Here is a 14361-nt window from a genome sequence, read left to right on the forward strand (position 1 = left end):
ACATACTTCATTCTATGCAAGAAGACTCGATGCAACACACATGACAAATTTATTCTTCAAAAAAGTCGTACGACTACGTAAAGTTTCCAAAACTATTACTTCTGACCGCGATACAAAGTTTATTAGTCACTTTTGACGGAGTTTGTTGAATCGGTTTAGCACACGACTTTAGTTCAGCAGTGCCTACCACCTAAAGACCGATGGGCAAACTGAAGTTATGAATCGCACGTTTTGGAACCTCCTTCGATGTATTTTAGGAGAAAAATTGAAGCAGTGTGATTTGGCCTTATCTCGAGCGGAGTTTGCATTTGCCAATATGGTGAACCACTCGACAGGGAAGTCCTCGTTCTAGATTATTTACGGTCGAGTACCTCGCCACACACTTGACTTTAAATTTTAAATAATAATAATAATAATAATAATAATAATAATAATAATAATAATAATAATTTTTAAAAAAACAAAAACAAAACCTTCTCTTACATTCGGGCCATCCTACGACATAAAAAACACAGGGACAATTTATCATGGCGATAAGCAATGGAAACAAAAAACCAAAAAATTGCACAAAACAAAGAAAACCGCCAAAAAGAGGGCCCTTAAGCTATCCCGATCGAGCCCAGCCCAACCTTATCAAGGAATAACAGTCCTCTGACCTGTAACGAAAGCTCCAAAAATCGAACAAACCAGGCTAAAGCTTGGGAACTACTACCCAAACGGGCCATATAATCGGTGGGGGAGTTCCCTTCCTTGAAGGTATGTACAAAAAGAAACTGACCTTTACGCTTCAACCAGTCGATCCTATACACCTAAGAGTCCCATTTCCAGCTTGGCTGAGATTCCCCATTCAGCACATCCACAATTAACCGCGAGTCCAATTCAATAATGGCCGTGAAGAAGCCTTTTTGGAGGCAGAGGGCTAGACTGTCGTGGATGGCGCGCAACTTCGCATATGAGTTTGATCCCACTCCATAGCTTAAAGAAAAAGCAAATAGAAATTCGCCCTTATCTCCCCTGCATACACCCCACCACCAGAATTACCAGGATTTCCCCTAGCTGAGCCATCCACATTGACCTATACCACCCAGGGGAAGGCCTCATCCACTTGACTAGCAATGTCTTGCCATTGATGCTACCAGTCGATAAACCAACATTGAATCCTTGATGTAGCCTGTGGCCTGAGCCACATACTTGACTTGGTCCCTCTGCCTAAGCTCCAATGTATGAGCATTATAGCAGAACATATGGCAGAAAAGATCATGGACATTCATGCAAAGGTGCAAATCAAGTTACATGTCTCGAACGACAAGTATAAGGAGCGAACCGACAAGCATCGGTGACAAAAGGCGTTTGAGGTGGGTGACTAAGTTATGGTTCATCTACACAAGGAGAGATTTCCAACCAAGACATACGACAAGTTGAAGCAAAAGAAGAGTGGATTGATACCGATCCTCCGAAAGATCAATGATAATGCTTATGTTGTTAATCTTCCGAATGACATGGAGATCTCGCATACTTTCAATGTTAAGGACCTAACCGAATATTACGAACCAAAGTAGAATGAGAACTCGAGGACAAGTTCTTTTCAAGTAGAGGGGACTGATGTAGAGCGGATCACGGACAATTTCATGGCCAAGATGGACCAGAGAAGGCCCAATTGGAGGTAGAAATGATTCAGACCATCAGAAACTTAAAACGGGCATATCTTGCAAGCTGAAATGAGTCAACCAATGTGCCATATATGATTTTAGGGTAGGAGAAGCTACTTTAGCTACCCAACCCTGCTATGCCATGTTGCCCACGCCAAATTTGCGAGATGTCATCAAATCGACGGTCGAAATCCCAATTTATTTTCGTTTTTACTATTTATAGTAAGTTTTAGTTTGATTGTAACTCTTCATCCGTTGGGCTTTAGGAGTTGTGTCCAACATGAAAAGTTCTTAGAAAAATTAGGAGAATAACATGGTTGAGACAAATAGGACACTTACTATTTTTGGCCGAAAGCCATGAGGTCTAATAGAAATCATGACCATCTATAAATAGTAAGTCATGATTTTTGGGAGTTTTAGTTGTAGTTTGATTCCGAAACTTCTTCCTAGGGTTCATGTTACTATTTCAGTAGTTGTAAACTTGTTTTTAATCATCAATCAATTTATTTAGAATTTTTAGACACTATTTTCTATTTTCTTCTTTTCCTCATGGATTCAAGGTATCTCTCTAACTCTAGAGAAGCTCGGTGAATTCAGAGTAGTTATCCACTTGAGGAAGACAATGCTCAACCTCAACACATCCTTCAGTGCGTCAATATCATTTAGAAAACAACATTGCAAAAGTTACTAAAAGAATGAAATTGACAATTCATGATTAACAGTCCTGGGACACCTATCACCTCTTTCTGGCTTCAATTTCATTGAATCATGAGAAAGAGAGAGAATCAAGTCAAATCCATGGTTAGGGATGTGTGGAAGGAGAGCGAGGGAGGAAGAGATAAAAGCGAGTGGGATTGTCCAATCCTCACCAACACTTCCGCGAGTGGGATTGCCCAATACTCACTGAGACTTGGGCTATATGTTTTTAGTCACTTGTCCCAAGATCTAGATAAAAAGCAAACCAATGGGAAGCCCGTTTTGAGGCAATCCGGCTTAGATTCCATCAATCGAAGTTAATCGTCCAATCCCTGAATTGGATTAGGGATATTTTAAACAATGATTTCCATGCAATTAATTATTACAATAATCAAGGATACAACAATTGATAAATAATCGATAAAGGAGTGGTGTTAACGCAGAAGTGGAAAGTCCCAGTCCGTCTATCTTAGGTTGACAGTTTGCGTGTATTAGTAAAGCCACTCATCAGGATGCCGATCGTGTGGTGTCATGACTTTGTGGGCCCACCATGATGTGTGTTTTTATTTTATCAATGCCATTCATCCGATTTGCCACTTCATTTTAGAAAACGATCCAAAAATTGAAGCATATACAAAGCTTAAGTAGACCACACCACAGGAAATGGAGATTAATAGCCTACTATTGAAAATTTCTTGGGGGTCATGGAAGTCCTGGATCAATCTGATATTTATGTTTTCCCTTCGTCTAGGTCAACCTTCTAATGTTTATGTTTTCCCTCCATCCAAGTCTACGTAGGCTCATGATCAGGTTGGATGGTAAATAAACAATTTGGTGGGCTAAGAAGGTTCCAACGGTGGACGTCATTAGACCCAGGAAACTTCCTCGGGAGCCCATCTGATGAGTACATGTAAGCAAATGTTGTGGTGCATTAGAAAGTAGGCCGACTGATTAACATTCTGTCCGAACTATCACTTGATCATATGGATAGGATTTCAAGCAACAGGTTTCAGCATGGCCCACGTGCAGTTAATCTAGGCCATTCGTTCAGTAGGGCACACTACGAGCCTGCCTACGACAAAAAAAATAAAAAAATAAAAAAAAATCAATGCACCACACACGTGTACATTGCATAAAGAAGATCACACACCCGTGTGCCAGAGCTGGACCATTCATCAACTAGGGCGTACCAGAATGGCAAACGAAGAGTAAACATATGCTTACCTCATAAGAATCGGAACGCCCAAGCTGCTCGCCCTTCGGACCTACCACGTAATGATCCAGAGCGTCCATCTAAGAGGTCGCATAGTAAATGGAGAACATGAAAAGACGTTTCACCGTTCCTCACCGTCCATACGAAGGTGCAAGAAACTGCTTCACTGGACGGTGATATAGCTGACGAGTGAGTCTGTACACGTAGCTCATCAACGGTGGAGCCTTGTAGATGAATACGTGGGGATGCAGAAGCGGTGGGCATTTCTTCAAGAAAATGGGTTAATTTCTCAGCCTCTTCCGACATTGATTGAGGTGAGATTTCTGCCTTTGAAAAAGGAGGGAAATAGGAAGCCGACAAAATAGTACGGTTGCCTCGTCTCAAGCTTATCTTCAGATTTTTAAGCGCCAAAAGGCTGCAGACAATGGCCATCATCAGACCCGTACGTGCGTAGGCCGACCGTTGTAAGGGTGGATTAGGTGTGGGCCCGGCCCACCCAACACCGTGCGGCCCTGACCGTGGGACTTAACTTGATATATGTACAGTATATCCACGCCGTCCATCCGTTTTTCCTGCTTATTTTAGTCCATGACTCAAAAATGAAACAGATCAAAATCTCGGGTGGACCACACCATAGGAAACAATGGCAATTGACCATTAACAAATTTATGTGGGCCAAAAAAGATTTGGATCATGATTATTTTTATTTATTTTTTACGTTTGCTTCATCCAGGTCTGTATATCTTTATCAACAAATTGGATGGCAATAAAGTTTGATATGGGCATTATGATGGTCCTTAGGAAGTTTTTAATGGAGGGCGTTCATTCACCACTGTTTCTTGTGGTGTGGTCCATTTGAGAGTTCTATTTAATTTATTTTTGGGCTGATGGCCTAAACTAATCTGGAAAAACGGATGAACGGCCTGGATATACAATACATATATCAAGGTGGGCTCTAGGATCCGGGGCCGCAGTGCTGGGTGAGGCCGGAACGGCACCTAATCCGCTCCAGCCGTTGAAAAGAGATGGACGCAAGTTTCCTGCAACACAAAGACCTGTCGGGTCCACTACAATGTCAGTTCCAAATCCACCCCGCCCATCAGATCTGCCGGCTCGTTTTGGTTTGAGAAGCCAAGAAATAAGGAAAATAAGGAATCAGATGGGCCAATCAAAGGAAACGGTGGGGATAAAAATGCCCGGCAATGAAACGTTCTTGGGTTCACCATGATGTTTATATGCCATCCAACCCATTCATAAGCTGATTTCCAGCAGGAGGAAAAGAAAACACAAATATCAGTATGATCCAAAACTTCGGTGGACTCCAATGAGATTTCAATTGTCATCGTTTAGTCGTCACTGTTTTTTGTGATGTGGTTTGGATCTGATTCGTTTTTTGACCTTGTCGGACTTGAGCTGATGATGGTGTAGGATGGACTGTATTCCACTTGATATCATAGTGGGCCCCATACCACGCTGATGGACAGAGTGGATTGTGTGGTGTTGCCAACACCAACACCAAGCAGCTCCGTAGTGTAGAGACAATGTGGGGCCAACCGTGATGTACATGTTTTATCCGCACTTCATCTTGGCGGCTCATTTTAGTGTATGAATTCAAAAAATGAAACAGATCCAAAGATCAGCTGAACCACATCATAGGAAAGTTTCGGGTCAAGCCGATATTTCTGTTTCCCTAGCCTCCATCCCAGTCTGTGTGTGCCTACGAAGAGGTTGGATGACGAATGAACATCATGGTAGGCTCTAAGAGGTCTCTGAGGGTGGGTATGATTATTCCCACTGTTTCGTGTGGTGTGGTCCACTTAAGCTGTGTTAGTGTGCTAAAGTCCCTTGATATACATTAGTACGTCATCCTCAACGTATCCTCTGATAGCCAGAGCTTTCAGAGAAAGTCATTAGTTAACATGGTACCTGAGTGAAAGATTCAGTGCTCAAATCCTAAAAATAGTATATTTCCCCATGGCAGCTTGTTTCTAATATTAGCGTACACCCTTGCCTTTGCGTAAAATGTTCTCGTGCGGGATTCCATTCTTTCACACCTGGGTGAAAGTGTTAGGGCCCGTTTGGCTGGGCGGATTGAATGGTATTAGGGTGGATGGGATCAGATTTAAGCTAATGATGGCAGCGTTAGTGGATTGCTGGCAATCCCATGGTATTGGTGTATCCCATTGCCAAAATTCATGCCTGTTTGGGATGGTTGGCATATCCAAGGATGCCAAACTCATATCCCATTTGGCCGGGCGTGGAATTGCATGCAATCCCATAGAAAATTGCCCTACCATTCACCAGGATAAGAACACATCTCTGCAATCAATCTTTTAAGAACCGCAATAGAAAAATCTCAAACGAGAATCAAAACCAGGAGAGCGATTCATGGGGGCAGGCTAGAACGAGAATCTTCGGCAATACAGCTTTTCTTCTTCTCTACCAATCAATCCCTTCCTCACTCCGCTTTTCTCTTCCATTCCGCAGAAAACAAGCGATTTATGATTGCAATCAATTAGAAAACCTTTTCATTTTCTTACGCGGGGTTCTGAATTCATGCATTTCAAGATAGATTTCAAACAGTTTGTAGATATTTCAAAACCCACTTGCCGAAACCTCAAATCTACAAGACCCAGCTTTAGAATCAATGTAAATTGAAAAACCAAGAAATCGGTTCAAAATCTTTTCAATTTTAACCAGGAAATTAGTTCAAAATTTTGTTCGATTTTCTCCAAAGTCGATTTCAAACAGCACTAGGAGATTTCAAGGACCCAATTGCAAAATCTGTAAATCTTCAAAACCTAGTTGCAGATTTTAGCAAAGACATCAATGGAAGAATCTATTCATTTCTTCCACCTGGGTCTGAATTATCGACACTTTCGAGCTGGATTCCGAACAATTTGACTAAATTTTGAAAATCCACTTGCAGAACCCGTGAATCTACAAGATCTAGTTACAAAAGCCAAGGATATTCAAAACCCTCGAATCTGACAAGGCACAACACACACACATAGAGAGAGAGAGAGAGAGAGAGAGAGAGAGAGAGAGAGAGAGAGAGAGAGAGAGCAAAGGTAAGAGATGGGATTAGGAGGGATTTCGCAATCCTTCCATATCCTCCTCAAATCCATCGATGGATTCGGACTCAACGAAATCCATTTTCGTCCAAACAGGCAAGGGATGGGATTAAGAGGGATTTTACGATCCCATCCATCCTAATACCATTCAATCCACCTGGCCAAACACCCCCTTAGAGTGTTAAAGTCTATTGATATTCATTGCTACACAATCCTCTAATAGCTAGAGCTTTTAGAGCAAGTAGTAATTGCACGGAAGAAACACATACATCACATCAATCCCACAAAGTCTTCACACCACCGCATTGTGGTTGGGAATGTCGTTTGCCTTTTTTTTTTTTTCAAAAAATGGTGTGGCCAAAAGGGGTCCACCAGCTTCATATAAGGAGAAGAGGATTACAACCTATGGTATTTCGGGCAGAGTAACAGCAACTTGGCTACCTGCCTATCATATCCTATACAAACGATGATTTTTTGAGTTTCCTAATAGAGCCTAAGCCGATTTTGTCTAAAAGGAAACGGCCCTTGATCAACCGAGGGAGGAGGACATCCCGAAACAGCCTGTCAGATTAAGAAGAGCTCCCTTCTTTCGCCAACCCATCTACTGGCCCGTTTGCTTCTCTGGGGGTAAGGGAGATGCTGAAAATTCCCCTACCGCATAGCTCCTTGATTTTTATTTTATTTTATTTTATTTTAACATCAATTCCGTGATGTCTCATTATCATGGTGGAGCAAACCTGATGACCAGGTAACATACACACGACAAGGTGGAACAATTTTATCTTTGAAACAACCTTATCTTTGTATTTTTCCTTCGTCCAAGTATGATTTTATTTTTATTTTTTTTTTGGCATATACTTCCTCTACTTTTTTTTTTTTTCCATAAGGTTTACAAATGTACTTCGGGAGGGGCCGACAACAACAAAAAAGGAGGGGCCCTCCTATCATGAGAAAGGAAAGAAAACCACCAAAAAAAAATAGCAGGAGGGAAACTACCCCTGCACCGGCCTATCACGCAAGAAACCCAGCCCCACTCGATCCAGAAAGAGTAGGCCTCTCGTAATGCGAGGGAGGTTTGGAACATTTGAGAAAAAAGAGCGGGCCTGACTTTCTCTACCTACGCGGGCTAGGCTATCGGCGACCCCATTAGCTTCTCTAGGGCAATGGGAAAAAGACAAACACATTTGAGATTTCAGGTGTTGGATCCTGGCCCACCAGTAGTATAGGTTCCAGGGAGGGGAGGAGATCCCATTGAGGTTGTCCACCACTATCTTGGAGTCGCTCTCAACATCCACCTTGCGGAACCCTCTAGACAGATAGAGGGAAATACCCTCCCAAATGGCTTGGATCTCTGCCCTTGAATTGGACCCATAACCGAAACTGAGGGCGAAAGCAAAAAGAAAAGAACCGGTGTTGTCCCTAGCCATGCCCCCACCACCTGACGAGCTTGGATTACCCCTGGCCGAGCCATCCACATTCAGCTTGACCCAATCAGGTTGTGGCTTTTTCCATTTGACAACATGGACAGATTTGGAGCGTTGGAGGTTAGCTGTTATATGAAAACCAGAGAGAGCCGCCATTAAGGACCTGTTAAGCGTTTTAGGAGAGGGAAGGGAGGGCTTGAGGCGGTATATCCAAAGGAGAATACGGGAGATAGCCTTGGATTGAGAGGTGACAACGCCTTCGAATCTGGCCTCATTTCCGGCACGCCAGATCTCCTAGAAAATGAACATCGACAGCAGTCCCTTGAGCATAAGATTCCCATTAGACTGATTAGTGAAGAGCCACCACCTTAAGGCCTTGCCTAGCACCGTGTCAGCAGGAAAGATTGGGATGTGGAAGATGGTTTGGAAATGGTTCCATATTCTGAAAGCCAGGGTGCCACCAGTGAAAAGGTGGTCTAAGGACTCAGATTGCGGCCAGGGATTGCAACATTCACATTTAGAGCTCATGTGAACGCCCTTCGCTTGGACTCTGCCGTCGACCGAGATTGCCTTATGAATGATTTTCCAAGTAAGGAGGCTGATTTTATGAGGGATTTTGGGATGCCATACCCAGCGGGCCCAGGGAGCAATAACCCCCTGTGGACAGGATAGCTGCCAAGCCGACTGGGAGGTGAATTCGCCAGACATCGATCTAGACCATATCTTCATATCGTCGGCTTCGAAAGTGCATATGCCCTCCTCAAAGACATGGTCCACAACAACCCGAGGGAGAAGGAGACTCATCGCGACAGGGTCGCGCCAACCAAGCAAACCAATATAGACTGAAATCTGCTGCGACCGCTAAGGAGGGGTGTGGGCTGACCAATGGCGCAGGGGGCCTAGACCACTCCAATCAATGTCCCAGAATGCAGAATTGCTAGCGCTAACCAACCAGTTGGAATTTGCCTCTATCAACTGGAAGTGTTTGCTGATTTTCTTCCAAACTGGGGAGGCCCAAGCGTCAGCATTTCCATCGAGAGGGGAAGGCGGGGAGCTATTAGCCTGATAACCTGGGAGATATTTACCTTTCATGAATGTAGCACAGCCCCTTGATTATTATGCCTCTACTCTGGGCATCGGTTTGACAAAATTGCTAGGTTGTATCACAACCCAATCTTATATCATTATAGATTCAAAAATTCAGTAAGGCGAGGATCCAAATGGCTTCCGAATGTAGTTATAGTGATCTTCATCAACATCCTACTTCTGTTCTGAATCAACTATCATAGTATCTCCTCACTCATTGCAGTCTTTCTTTGTTCGCTAGCCAAAATAGGATATTGAGTTCTCTCAGATGATGTGAAGAACGGATGTTGCAGATCCCACTACTCCCCTGAAGTAGACTATATCCAGCCAAGTGCGAGAGTGATAGAACCCCCTCTTCAATCTCAAACATACTACATTTAGCTAGGTGCGACGGTGACAAGGGCTTCAATGCAATACTTTATTGTTCAGCGGCATTCTCAACATCCCTCAGAATCACGCGTGTAACATTCTGTTCATCCCAGTGATCAACCTCAATCGAGGATGGCGGGAGATTCACTTCCATCTACAAAGATTATGAATGAGGAGAACTCACACGTCCATCCTAGTGCAAATAGTAGGGGATCGATTCTGCATAATTGAGTATCAGAGTGTTATCTCCTTTTATCACTCTCAAGCCTGTCGTGGTCACTTTTCTGTTAAAAAGGCCATGACCAAAATTCTGCAATGCGGCTTTTACTGGCCCACTATGTTCAAAGACACTCATGAGTTTTGCAAAGGTTGTGAGCGTTGTCAGAAATTAGGAGGATCATCCCATCGAAATATGATGCTACTAAACCGGCCTATTCTTATCATTGAAGCATTTGATTGCTGGGTCATCGATTTCATGGGACCATTCCCTCAATCCTTTGAAAATATTTATCTTTTGTTAGTAGTAGACTATATCATTAAGTGGGTTGAAGCGATCCCGTGCTTGAACAATGATCATCGAACGGTCATTAGATTCTTAAAAGAAAACATCATTTCCTGGTTTGGAATGCCTCAGGCCATTATTAGTGATGGAGGCTTACGCTTTTGCAATAGGTCATTCAAGAACTTAATGAAGAAATATAGCATCTCTTATAAGGTAAGCACTCCAAACCACTCGCAAACAAGTTGGCAAGCTGAGATTTTCAACAAAAAATTAAACAAAATTTTAGAAAAAATGGTTAACCCTGACCATAAGGATTGGTCAATCCATTTAGCTGATGCTTTATAGGCTTACCTTACAACTTTTAATACTCCCATTGAAATGTCTCCCTTTAAACTCGTCTATGGGAAAGCTTGTCACTTGCCTGTGGAGTTGGAACATAGAGCCTATTGGGCTATCAAAAATCTGAATTTTAACTTGAACAACGCTGGCTCGTTGCGCAAACTTCAATTGAATGAACTTGAGAAAATTCAGAATAATGCATACTAGAACTCGAGAACTTACAAGGACAGGATGAAGGCCATGACAGGAACATCCTTTTGAAATCATTCATAACTAGTCAAAAAGTCCTTATGTACAATTCTCGGTTACATCTTTTTCCGGGTAAGTTGTGATCTCGTTGGACCGGTCCTTTCATTGTTACTACTGTTTATTCTCATGGGCTTGTCGAGATAAAGAATCCGACAAATGACAATGTTTTCAAAGTAAACGGACATCGTATAAAGCCATTTGTTGAGAAGTTTGATTCAGAGGATATGTTCATACCTTTGATTGATCCTTTATATCAGGATTGACCTCCTAGTCTGATGGAAGTGTAGTTAGGTTTATTGCTTTTATAGGATTTATGGAAGTGTAGTTAGATGTTGAAAACTTTGGAAAAGCCTCAATTCTTCTTCTTCATGTATTATCTTTCCATCACTTCTCCTTTTTTTTCGTTGTCTCCTGTGCATTGTATGCTTATATCTTTTATATTGAGGACAATATAGATTTTAGGTTGGGGGTGTGGATTAGGTAAATTAATCAGTATTGTCTTAGTCTTTGAGCAAAATAATAATAATAATAATAATAATAATAAATGAAAATTTTTAATTTTTCAAATTAAAAATTTATTTGGAAAGCAATAGTTTTTGCACTTAAGAATGCTTTAAGTAAGATGATAAGATAAAAATTGAATTTTGAATTGTTGGAGTTTAATCAACTGAGTAGATTATCACTAAAGTTCTCTCATCTAATTGACTAAAGGAAGTTTGAATATTATGTTAATCTAAATCACAAGACACATTCAATTTATTTCTTGTGAATTCTTCTAAAATTTCTGATTGTTAGTATGTGAACCATTGATAGATGTTGAGAATTACGTCCGGAGAATTTTATCCACCTTAAAAAGATGAAAAGAACTAGTTAAAAAATAGAGAGATCGATAAAAAGGTCATGTATAATGAAAAGAATAAAAAGTTTGAAAAGAATGAAGATAAAAAGACTGAAAAGAATGAATAAATAAAAGTGATCGTCGATATAAAATCAAAAATGGAAAAAGAAAAAAAATGGGATAAATTCAGAATTAGCACTTGATTATTCATTGAATCTTGAGGTGATGAGCATGACTAACATTATAAAATGATAATACTTTTATGGAAAGTAAGTTGAAATTCACTAAGCACATTGGAAAAACTTGATATATGAACTTATGCTCCTAAGCAAGGTATTCCGTATTGGTATCGATGGGCATAATGGTGCCAACCATTACCTACACGGATTCGGGGGCGTAACGGCTCGTAACGGTGCATTTTTTTTGCCAAAAAAATATGAAAAAATATTGATTAAATCCAGAATATTCTAAGCATTCCAAATTTGCATTCATTTATAAATTGGAACATGTTTATGGTGGTGTAACAGTCCACTCTTTGGTGAGAAGTTGTATCGGACTGTCTGATGAATTTATGAACCAGACAACCTGGATTTGAATGAAAAAATCATATATTTAATTTTCTAACTATTTATTATCAATGATAGATATATTAAAATGAATGTAATATGAAAATATCTTATATGTGTAGGTGTTTGTTATTATTTTTTTTTATAATTTATTATATACTAAGGTATTAACAATTTAACATACATGTGGCTGTGACTGTAATTCCTGTCCTGTGACCTGTCATCCTTAAGTTAAGAATATTGAAAATAAAATAAAATTAGTAGTGTTTGATATACGCCCCTGCATCTTAATTAAAGATTACTTGATTGGTTGTCAGGGGAGCTATTTTAAATACAAAGATGGCAGGGTCAAGTGTGTGCTTGGCTACTTGCGATAATACTGTTGTCTGTTACAAATACTTACCTTAATACAAATATATACTTATAATTACCGTAATAAAATTCACAAGTCACCACTAAAATGAAAATCTATTTTTCGTGGTTGCTTGACCTCCACATCATCGTCATCGTCATCATCAGGCTGAAGCTGTCCAATAGGTGGAGCTGCTGAATATCCATAATATTCAGTACCAGAAGGAAATACTAGATCAATGAAACTAGAGGATGACTGATCCTTACTAAGCAACGACTCCAACCCCAAGTAACGATATCCACCAGTGCCCGTCGAATAGCCATATAAGTACCCGTACTTAGGCTATTGAGAATCTTGAGATTGAGAGTGTGTCTGTGATGAGTAACATGGATTTGGATCTGGATATCTATGACTATAATCATATGGATATGGATCGGGAGGACTACTCCAACATGAATGTGATGGAGCAGGCTCAGTATAACTATAATCATAATCCAATTACCAAAAGAATATTCATCATAATAACCAGGACCATGAGCCTACTGATGTTTTGGACCTCCCAGACCCAATGCACCACTAGACTTACCCTCCTCCCACTGGTTGTATCGTGACTCAGTACACTCATAAGTCTGATCTCGTATACTACCTTATCAATGTTCATCAGCATCGCGATCTGTTGATGGTTGTATGATGTGCTGAGTAACACCAGAAGTGTCAGCACCAGGGGCAGGGGCGTCATCATCACCATCATCCGACATGGTCATACTACCACTACTCGTACTCTTTTATTGATCTTGAGTCGTACTTGGCATAAAAGTTGCCCCTCTTTTTAGGTCAAATACAGGTGCACGACTCTCTTGTTGCATTGTGCATATTCGTGGGTCATTAATTTCCAATTCTTCACCATCATCTTTAATTTGCTTTTCCTTTGTTTCCAACCAAGGTAGAAGCGGGTCATCCTCATCATAAATATTGTCCAAGTTTATTGGACAATAGTTGTTGAGGGTCAAATATTACATATTAGACCCTATTTATTACTTAGTTTTATGTACATGATAATGCTTAATATTCTATTTTAATCATGTTTGTGTTGCAAGGTGAATTTAAGAGCTTGGATTGAAAAGGATGTTAAAAGCATGAATTTAACGCTCAAGAATCACCAAAGCGAAGATTAAATATGATGAAACCAAGAATGAATAATGCATATACTAAATATTCAAGAAAACCAAGTTAAGAATGAAGAAAATCAGAGTTTTGAAGTGAAATTGTGTAATCCTCGACTAGTCCTGGCCTCTGCTCGACCAGTCCAGGCTATGCACAACTAATCCTGGACACCGCTCGACTAGTTGAAGCTGGACCGGTCGAGGTGCCTCGATTCGAACTCCAGCGAGTAAAACAACTAAATGTTCGTCCTGCTCAACTAGTCGAGGGTGTCTCATGACCCGTCGAGGATGGCCCACGACCAATCGAGGACGTCCCATGACCAGTCGAGGGTTACGCAATTTTTGCGCAGACTGCGTAAATTTAAGACGGTTTCCAAAAATTTTCACTCGGTGTGAAAGTCTAAGGCCTAAAACTATAAATAGGGGTCCATAAGGCACTCCTAGGCATCTTCTAGGTTTTGAGGAGTGGAGCAAAAGGGTGGAGCCACCGTCCGGGAGTTTTTCTTTTTCTTCCTTAGTTGATCCTTTTGTTTTGTTTAAGAGTTCTTAGTTTAATCATGTCTATGGTTAGCTAAACCTCTTAGCTAGGGCTAAGAGGTGAAGCTTGTTGTGTGATTGAGATGTTTTCTTTGCTTTGATTCATGTTTTGTTGAACTCTCTTAGATTCTAGTTTGATTATGAAAGAATATTTTTAGTTTTTAATAGTTTGTTGTGACAAATTACAATAGATTTGAGATAGCTTGAGATATCTTTTTTTCTTGAATTGAGATTGTGAAATTAGTAAGTCCCATTGTTCACCATTGTCCCTTGAGCATGGTAGGGTGATGGAATCCTTCTTAAC

At 40.8% G+C, this 14361-nt stretch overlaps 2 long non-coding RNA genes across 2 annotated transcripts in view; one reads left to right on the top strand and one right to left on the bottom strand.

Annotated features, from left to right (window-relative positions):
- Positions 1 to 3910, bottom strand: part of LOC131227254 (uncharacterized) — a 58384-nt gene extending 54474 nt beyond the window's left edge. Inside the window, exon 1 of the long non-coding RNA XR_009162139.1 lies at positions 3570 to 3910. This is a non-coding gene — a long non-coding RNA (uncharacterized LOC131227254). The remainder of the gene's footprint in view (positions 1 to 3569) is intronic.
- LOC131227255 (uncharacterized) overlaps positions 1 to 14361 on the top strand; it is an 86687-nt gene that overhangs the window by 54212 nt on the left and 18114 nt on the right. The gene's annotated exons all lie outside the window — the stretch shown is intronic.

This window comes from Magnolia sinica, chromosome 15 (genome assembly GCF_029962835.1).
Source record: "Magnolia sinica isolate HGM2019 chromosome 15, MsV1, whole genome shotgun sequence".
Taxonomy (NCBI): domain Eukaryota; kingdom Viridiplantae; phylum Streptophyta; class Magnoliopsida; order Magnoliales; family Magnoliaceae; genus Magnolia; species Magnolia sinica.